Genomic DNA, 8,908 nt, shown 5'->3' with positions numbered 1-8,908 from the left:
AAGGTTGACATTTTACTAAAATACCTTTAGTAAAGTTGACAGTGAGACTCTATTTCCTTGACTGCCTTCACTTTTTCTGCTTCTGTTGAGGAAGCACTGCACCATGTGTAGCTAAGAGGAGCACGCACCTGCACACACACACAAGATCTAGCTGTACCGTTTCTTGGACCAAGCTGCCAGGGAAGTAGGGAGTTAGTGCACTCCACAGTCTTAGAATCTTCACTCATGTTCTCTTAATAACTGTAAAACTTTGAATCCTACAACTCTCCGTGTCTGCACACATATATCTTTTTGACTCAAGTCAATGTGTATGCTCCAAAGGAAACTAATTTTCAAGTACAATCAAGTGGGCCAAATTGCCACCAAAACTATCTTTAGACCATTTCTCTCAAATTCCACATTTGGCTAGGAATAGTGTTTGATCTCAACCACCAATGCATATGCACAGAGAGAGAAAGAGATCATTGTGAGCTAGTAACCTGGGCATCAACCGTGATAATTCCTTTATTCTCCTACTATACTTTCAGGGATGCACTTACATTTAGATGTATACCAACACTGAAAATGTGTGTGAAATCTCCTGATCATCTTGGTCTGTCCTGGTGGAAGAATTATGAGACTTTTATAATTTCATAAAAGCCTATATAAGAAGTCACTGAGTCCTACTGTGAAAACCTGAAGCAGTAGGGTTCTATCTTCATTAGCATTCCATCCACATATGTCTTTTTTTAAAACATTTATCCTTTTTTTTACCTTATATCGCAGTTACTAGGCACTCAATAAACATTCACGGCCTAAATACATAAATGAACACATGAATAAACTTCTGGCCGTAGAACAGTATCCCTGCATTTAAGGATAGATTGGAACTCTGTGTTAAGTAATAGTACATCAAAGTTTATAAGATCTCATGCTGGAAGATGTATTAAAGAAGTTTTATAATATTGCAGACACTCTGAGATATGTTTCCAAACCAATTAAACTGCAACTCATTTTTGTTTAATGTCACTTTCCATCGGTGGCCTTTGGCTGTGAAATTATTACATATATCACAAGAAATTAAATAATGGCTAATGTTATCACTACTAAGGAAATTTCTTGAGCAAATGGACCAGGGCTTCAGATTTTATGAGTATTCTTTCTTTGTGTTTACCTTGACCTCAGATGAAAACATATTACCATCCATACATCATGGCTCCTTAATGGAAATGAATAACTGTCTTTTGATGGGATTTTTCAGTTCCTGCCCAAGTGCAAATAAACATTAAAAGCCACTCAAAACCAGCAGAAATGTCAGTAACCTTGAAAACATGTTGAATCTATTAAATGATGTGAAAATGATGTGAGCTGTCTTAATAATAAATCCAGCAACAAAATAATAAAGCTCATCAACGAATCATGAGACATCATTTTCATGTTTACTGCTACCATTAATGTAATGGAAATTACACAGGACTGGTTGTCAAATAATGCAATATAGCTACAAATTATTTATTGGCATACTGTTTTCCATACAAGTAAAAGGATGCTTTAATATCTAAGACAAATAGTCTATTGAATGGCAAAATCTAAGTTTTTATCCATTTCATATAGCTATGTTATTTACTATGTTTCTACCCAAATATAGACAGATAGATAGCAATATAGATAGATATTTGGTAGAATTGCCCTTGATTCAATCTTTTTCTTTTAAGTTCATTTTTAAAGATGATGATTTTTATTATAAATTGGCTATTAAAAACAGAAATAGACTTTAAAACAAAAATATTTTATCATGTTCTTATGCAATTCTCTTTACCTATTTGAGTTTCAATCTTCTCCTCTACCTAAATGGGTTTTGTACAAGAAAGGCATGCCAAATTCTAAAGTCTCTGAATGTAAGTTTTCTAGTAATTCTTTACTAAATACCCTGCCTCCAATCTCTCTTCAGTCTACCTGCACTATAATGCCAGATTCATTCTCCTAAACCAGCCTTCTTATAATATTACTGCCAAGCTCAAAATCCCTTACTGGCTTCCCAGGGCCTAAGAATCTGAAATGTATATGATATTTACAGTTTTATGCACTTCAACCTTATAATTTATATCTTCCATTACTGAACCATTCAGAATACTATTTTCTAAACATGTAACAACCATGTTTCTTTTTGCTCATTGTAAATACGCCTACCTGAAATACCCTTCCTCTGTTCTCTGTTTTTTACGATCTTCTGGGCCCAGGTTAAATCTGACCTTCATGGACTGGGCATGCCGACCTCTTGTAAACTTTTACATGGTCAGGACAATTTTAATACTTATACCTGCTAGGGGCGCTAGTTACACGTTATAGATAGGTATAAAGTCCAGAAGCCCAACTAGATTGTGTGTTCCCTGCAATCTAGGACCATGAGTTATACATACCTACATAAAGACCATGACATTAAGCCTGTCTTGCGAATAGTAGATATGAAAAAGCATTTCATAATTGATATGTTTTTGATGAGTTGGAAAGACAGAGAAAAGCAATGGAATAATCTCTAATTGAGCAATTTATTCTACTGACTTAAGACCAATGCCATCCGTCTTAGTACTTTTTAATGGCCCTCAGCATTTCTTTTTCAATTTGGGAAGGATTTATGCTTGTTTCCAGATGGATCATGGCTGTAATATGTACACACACTAATTTAAACCTTTTATTTCAGGCTTAATACAAGGTTTTAGCTTGTATTTAGCTAAACTCCTCAAGGAGTTTAGCATCCTATTGCAAATTTGAAGAGTCAAGATACAAACATGTAAGAACTTAAATTGTGGCCAAGGATTTTTATAACACTCCAAGGCAACAATAGAGAAGATACCATAATACCATATATATATTTATATATATACACACCATATATGTATTTATATATAAATTTATATATAATATATGGTATATATACCATATATATTTATATATAATACATATATAATACCTGTATATGTATATACCTATCATAAAATATATATACCTATATATATAGAGAGAGAGCCAGGTTAATGCACTCATGTGAATTACTATAAAAAATTTAAAGAAAGAAAAGTGATTTCAGACTAAAGTGACTAGGTGAAAAGAAGACAATTTATGTACGGAAAATGGAAACAAGAACTTTGAAGAAAGTATCTGGAGAGAAAGTTGGAAAGGTAAATGGGAGCTCAACTGAAGATAGTTTGAATGTCTGGATGTGGCACCTGGGGTATCAAAGAAATAATAGAATGGTAAAAAGATCCAAATCGCCCTGTTGAGCAAAATCTCAAGACCATGTACATTGTCAGTTCATTTACAAAATACAGTGTAGCAATTAGTATAACTTTCTGAAATGAGAATGTAATATTCAGATAACCAAAGAGAGCATTGATATATATTGATTGATGAGTTGAAACAATGGATTTGCACCCAAGTGTCGTAGTTGTCAGACATGTAAACTCTGGAGCTGGACTGCCTAGCTTTCCATCCCAGCTCTGCCACTTCATAGCTATTGGGAGTTACACAATTTCTCTCTTCCTCAGTTTTCCGATCTGTAAAATGGGAGTAGTATTATAGCCTCTTCCTTATAGGGATGTCATGAAAATTAAAATGAGCTAATAAAAAATAAAGTATTTATAACAGTGCTTGGCACATAAGAAATATTATATACATGGCTGGGTGCGATAACTCACGCCTGTAATCCTAGCACTTTGGGAGGCCGAGGCGGGTGGATTACTTGAGGTCAGGAGTTCGAGACCAGACTGGCCAGCATGGTGAAACCCTGTCTCTACTAAAAATACAAAAAAAACTGGCTGGATGTGGTGGCTGGCACCTGTAATCCCGGCTAGTCGGGAGGCTGAGACAGGAGAATCGCTTGAACCTGGGAGGCGGAGGTTGCAGTGAGCTGAGGTCGTGCCATTGCACTCTAACCTGGGCAACAAGAGCAAAACTCTGTCTCAAAAAAGCAAAAAAAAAACACACAAAAAAGAAAGAAATACTATATACACATTAGCTATTTTATCAGTAATGCTATTGAAGCATTAGAGACTGGATCCATATATTAAGTTCTTAAACAAATGAATTGATTGCAATAAAAATAAAGTATGATCTTTAAGACAGGAAGTCACACAGTGTAAGCATGCAATGTATCAGTGATAGTAACAAATGTGTTCTAATACACCCTATTGCTTGTTTGTGAGTCTTGGGTTCAGTTTTTAGATCAAAGTATGGTCTGTGACCTGAAACTGCTGAGGAAGGCTGAAACCTGTTCAGACAGGGATCAAACCGAGACCTTGGCCTCTTCAGTAATGCTATCCAACCAAAAACTGGGTGGATGGTGGTGCCATGTGTTACCTAATGAGATCTATTAACTCTTTTAGGTCCCTTTGAGAGCGCTGCAAAGCTGCACCTCCCTGAACACAGAGGAGAAGCTGGCTCACTACACGTTGCAAATATATACCTAGACAGCCTAACACAGCACTTTGCCCAGAGCACTCTCTCAATAATTGTTTGTCTAGCGGATGAAAGGAGGCTTAAGCCATTAAAGTAACAATTAGGCTTCAGTTGTTCCCTAGGCAGCCTCTTTCCCCTTCTAAATATCATATTTCATCTTGTGAAAGTAGGACCTTAGAAAGATAACAAAAGCAAAAACAAGGTTCTTTAAAAGCTTTGAAAACAGTACCCCGGCTTGTTAGAAAGTAGAAAATATTTTCTTACTTTTTTCTTAGAATATCTGACAATAGTTCTTTGTAACTAAAAATATACCTTGCATTTTATGTGGAATCTGATGTTATTCTTTTTATGTAATTCAGATAGTTTCAGGCAGAATCTTCATTTATCATGCACTAATTTGGGGGAAATTATTTTAGGGATAAATCTTGACGTAATACTTAAAGAAAAGCTTTCTTAACCAGAGACAATAATGTTGATTTGATTTCTTTTGAATTATATTTTTCAGTAGCCATAAAATATGTTTTCAGGTATTAAAATAGAAATTGGCTTCACCAGACTTTCTTTTCTCTCTGAAACCTTTTTAAATTTTCTCTCTGAAACCTTTTTAAATTGAATAGCAAATGAGAAAAAAATCTATGGAACTTATGTGTCCTGTATTTTTCTAAGGATTTTGGGCTTGCGCCTGTAATCCCAGCATTTCGGGAGGCCGAGGCGGACGGATTGCCTGAGCTCAGGAGTTTGCGACCATCCTGGGCAACACAGTGAAACCCCGTCTCTACTGAAATGTACAAAAATTAGCCGGTCGTGGCTCCGTGCGCCTGTCGTCCCAGCTACTCGGGAGGCTGAGGCAGGAGAACTGCTTGAACCCGGGAGGCGGAGATTGCAGTGAGCTGAGATCCGGCCACTGCACTCCAGGCTGGGTGACAGAGTGAGACTCCGTCTCAAAACAAACAACAACAACAACAACAACAAAAATAAATAAAGAAAGAAAACAAGAAAAAGAAATTACTACTTTTTTTTTCATCACAACAATCCATTATGTTAACTCCTATGAACAAATTGGCTCCTTTTATTCTTACAATAACTGTGTATTATTATCCCACCCATGTTACAGATCGGACAGTGAGTCACAACGAAGTTGAATAAACTGGCCCTATCAAGGGGCAGAGCTGAGATTGGGGAACTAAGGCACTATACACTCCAGAGCCTTTGCTCTGTAGAAACAGTCCTTCAAGGAATGCACCCAGGACAGCACCAAGGCAGCCGAATGCCCGAGGCCATGCAAATGAGTAACCCATGACTAGTCTACAGGGGAGAGGAACACCCTTATTGGCCTCATCAGACTTGACCCAATTCCACCAACTTTAGGTCGCTGGAATTCTTCAAATATTTCAAGAAAGCCCTACCTACCTGCAGAGCCATCAGCAGCTTTGGGTTGTTAGATCAGCTCCCACATTCTACTGAATGACACTTACCTATTCTTCAGGCACTAAGACAATTCACTTACCTGTTCAACCAGCCATTAACAAAGATTTAAGTACCACATGCTTCCAGGCACTAGGAACTCCATAATGATTTACAAGGATTCCTACACCCAAGCGCATTGTAGCCTATTTGTGAACATAAAAATTCAATTTACAAATACTATTGTTTTAATATCTATATTTATTCATGATTCTAAGAATACAAGCATGATTTCTGGGGCAGGGACAAATTATTTGTACTTACTCATACTAATAATAGCATCAGCTCCCCTTAACCCTAATTTTTCCCCCTTATAAGGTAATGCAATGAAAGCCAGATGTCACCTTATACTTGCCGGGATCTGTACTATAGGTAAAGAATCCCATAAGAATCTAAGAGTTTTTATAGAAGAGAGACACTTATCTCCCTGTTTCCCTTCTGAGACAGAGAAAGAAGCCTTTGCTTCCTAACGTACACAAACCCACTTTTGGGAGAGAATAGGAAGGATCCTGGGTTCTAACCCTTTGGCATGTAAGTAAATGTCTATAGGGGAATATAAGACAATTGTCTCCTTGTTTTACAACCCCTGGAATGTCTTCATGCTCTAGCTTTTCTCACATTTTCTCATCACCTCTTGAAATAGAAACATATCTCTAGGCAGGAAAGTCTCTTACTATCTTATTAGTTATCTTTAAATTTCAAGGCTTGTCCTTGAACCCAAATCCCAGTAAAATTTGCCCCAAAATCCCTAACCATGCAGAAACATGAAAATACCCATGCTTCTTCACTTCCTTCTGCTATTTGATCATCAGAAAGGTTCTCCAAGAGGAAAAGATGACAATAGCTTCCTCAGGACAACGACTACGCCCAACTTTGGTTACATGCCTTTTTCTGAATCCACCAATGTCAGTGTAGAGGAGAAAAACCAAAAACACCTTTTTCCTCTACCATTTTAGGTTCACTTACTGGGGCCCTGCAGATTGGACTGACAAATGACAAATTAATAAGATAAAAAGCAGAGTTTGTTAACACATGTCTCATACAGTCCCAGAGGAAAACTCAGTGATGAGTGACTCAAAAGGATGCTTAGAACTTGAGATTATATTGCATTTTTTTTAAAAAACAATAAATTTGTAGGAAAGTGACAAGACAGAGAAAAGTCTTTGGATTCCCAGGGCAGCAAACCATAAAATGGTCAGCATGTGGGGGAAACTAACAGAGCAAGATTTGTGTGTCCAGGTCGATCTCAGCACCCATTTTCTATCTTCTTCATGACCACAAAACTTCGCCGAAAGAGGGGATTTGTGGCAGTCTTCATTTTTCAAAATTTCCTGCTTTTAGTCAAGTAAGGAAAACTCTGAGAAAACTTCTTTCTGCATTGGATAAATCTCAAATGTCTTTAAGCTCAAAATCATCCTTAACGCCAAAGTGGCATATTTGGAGCTGGCATATTCTGATCCATACGTAGTCATGTGGCTGGAACATTCTGATTGTCCAAGGTGGGGCCATGTGCCTACCACCCATGGGGCTACAAGAATGAGGGTATGGTGACACCTGGCACAACTTGAACCATTTAAACTGAGCCGGATGTTTGTGAAATATGGAGAGATGCTTCTCCATAGGAAAGCATGGTAGCAAAGGGAAGACATACATCCATTCCAGCAGGAAAGGTTGAGGTCCAGAGCATGGCTGGGAGGATTTTCACTAGCTCCAGTATAGCAAAGCAAAACAATGTGAGATATAGCTAGATTGTATTTGGGACTGTGAAACTTATGTGTAGAGAAAATGAAAGATGAGAGGATCAGAGATTTGAGGATAGGGAATAGGTTTGAAAATAATGGCAGAAAGTGAGAAAGTGAGCTGATAAGAGAACATGGTAGATTCAGTGAGGATAGGAGAAAGGTTGTTGACTAATCTGCTCAATTGTGTAAATTTTTTTCATTGTATGCTCAATAGTTTGAATTAGGGGTCAGCAAATTTTTTTTTTTTTTTTTTTTTTTTTTTTTTTTTTTTTTTTTTTTTTTTTTTTTTTAGACGGAGTCCTCACTCTGTCACCCAGGCTGGAGTGCAGTGGCGTGATCTTGGCTCACTGCAACCTCTGCCTGCTGGGTTCAAGCAATTCTCCTGCCTCAGCCTCAGCCTCCTGAGTAGTTGGGACTACAGGCATGCACCACCATGCCGAGCTAATTTTTTGTATTTTTAGTAGAGACGGGGTTTCACCATGCTGGTCAGGCTGGTCTTGAACTCCTGAGCTCATGATCCACCCACCTCAGCCTCCCAAAGTGCTGGGATTACAGGCATGAGCCACCGCGCCCGGCCAGCAAATCTTATTTTCTGTAAAGGACCAGATAGAAAATATTTTAGATCACACATAGCCTCTTTCACATACTTTTCTTTGCTATTTTAACAATCCTTAAAAAGTAAAAATTGTTCTTAGCTCCCTAGTCAGGTTCTAGGTTGATACAAGCAAGGAACACATGGAAGATTCCACTCATCTACAGTTATGAATTTTCCTGGTAAATAAAATGAAAAGAAAGAGGCAATAAAGTTTAGAGTACAGTGAACAAAATAATGGAAACATTCAGTCCACCGGACAGTGAAGTCGCCAATCATTCATTACATATGAACAAAGCAATTACCATTGGTTAGGTATCTGCCATGTGCTGAACACAAAATTAGGCTCTGGGATATAATAGTAATCAAAAAAGGCATAATCACTACCTCATGGAACTTAGCATTTAGTGAGCAAAAACAAAGACTTTGTTTTTGCTTTTGCTTTTTGAAATAGGATCTCACTATATAGCCCAGGCTTGTCTCCAACTCCTAGGCCCAAGTGATCCTCCCACCTCAGCTTCCCAAGTAGCTGAGATAATAGGCACATGACACCTCACCTGGCTAATTTTAAAATAACACAAATAAAAATATAATTATACCTTGATTAGTATATAGTGGGTACAAATTTTGCACTTTAAAATTGCAAGAAATATCATAGTCCTTTATTCCAGAAGTT

This window comes from Rhinopithecus roxellana, chromosome 6 (genome assembly GCF_007565055.1).
Source record: "Rhinopithecus roxellana isolate Shanxi Qingling chromosome 6, ASM756505v1, whole genome shotgun sequence".
NCBI classification, from domain to species: Eukaryota; Metazoa; Chordata; class Mammalia; order Primates; family Cercopithecidae; genus Rhinopithecus; species Rhinopithecus roxellana.
Note: the sequence above shows the minus strand (reverse complement) of the source record.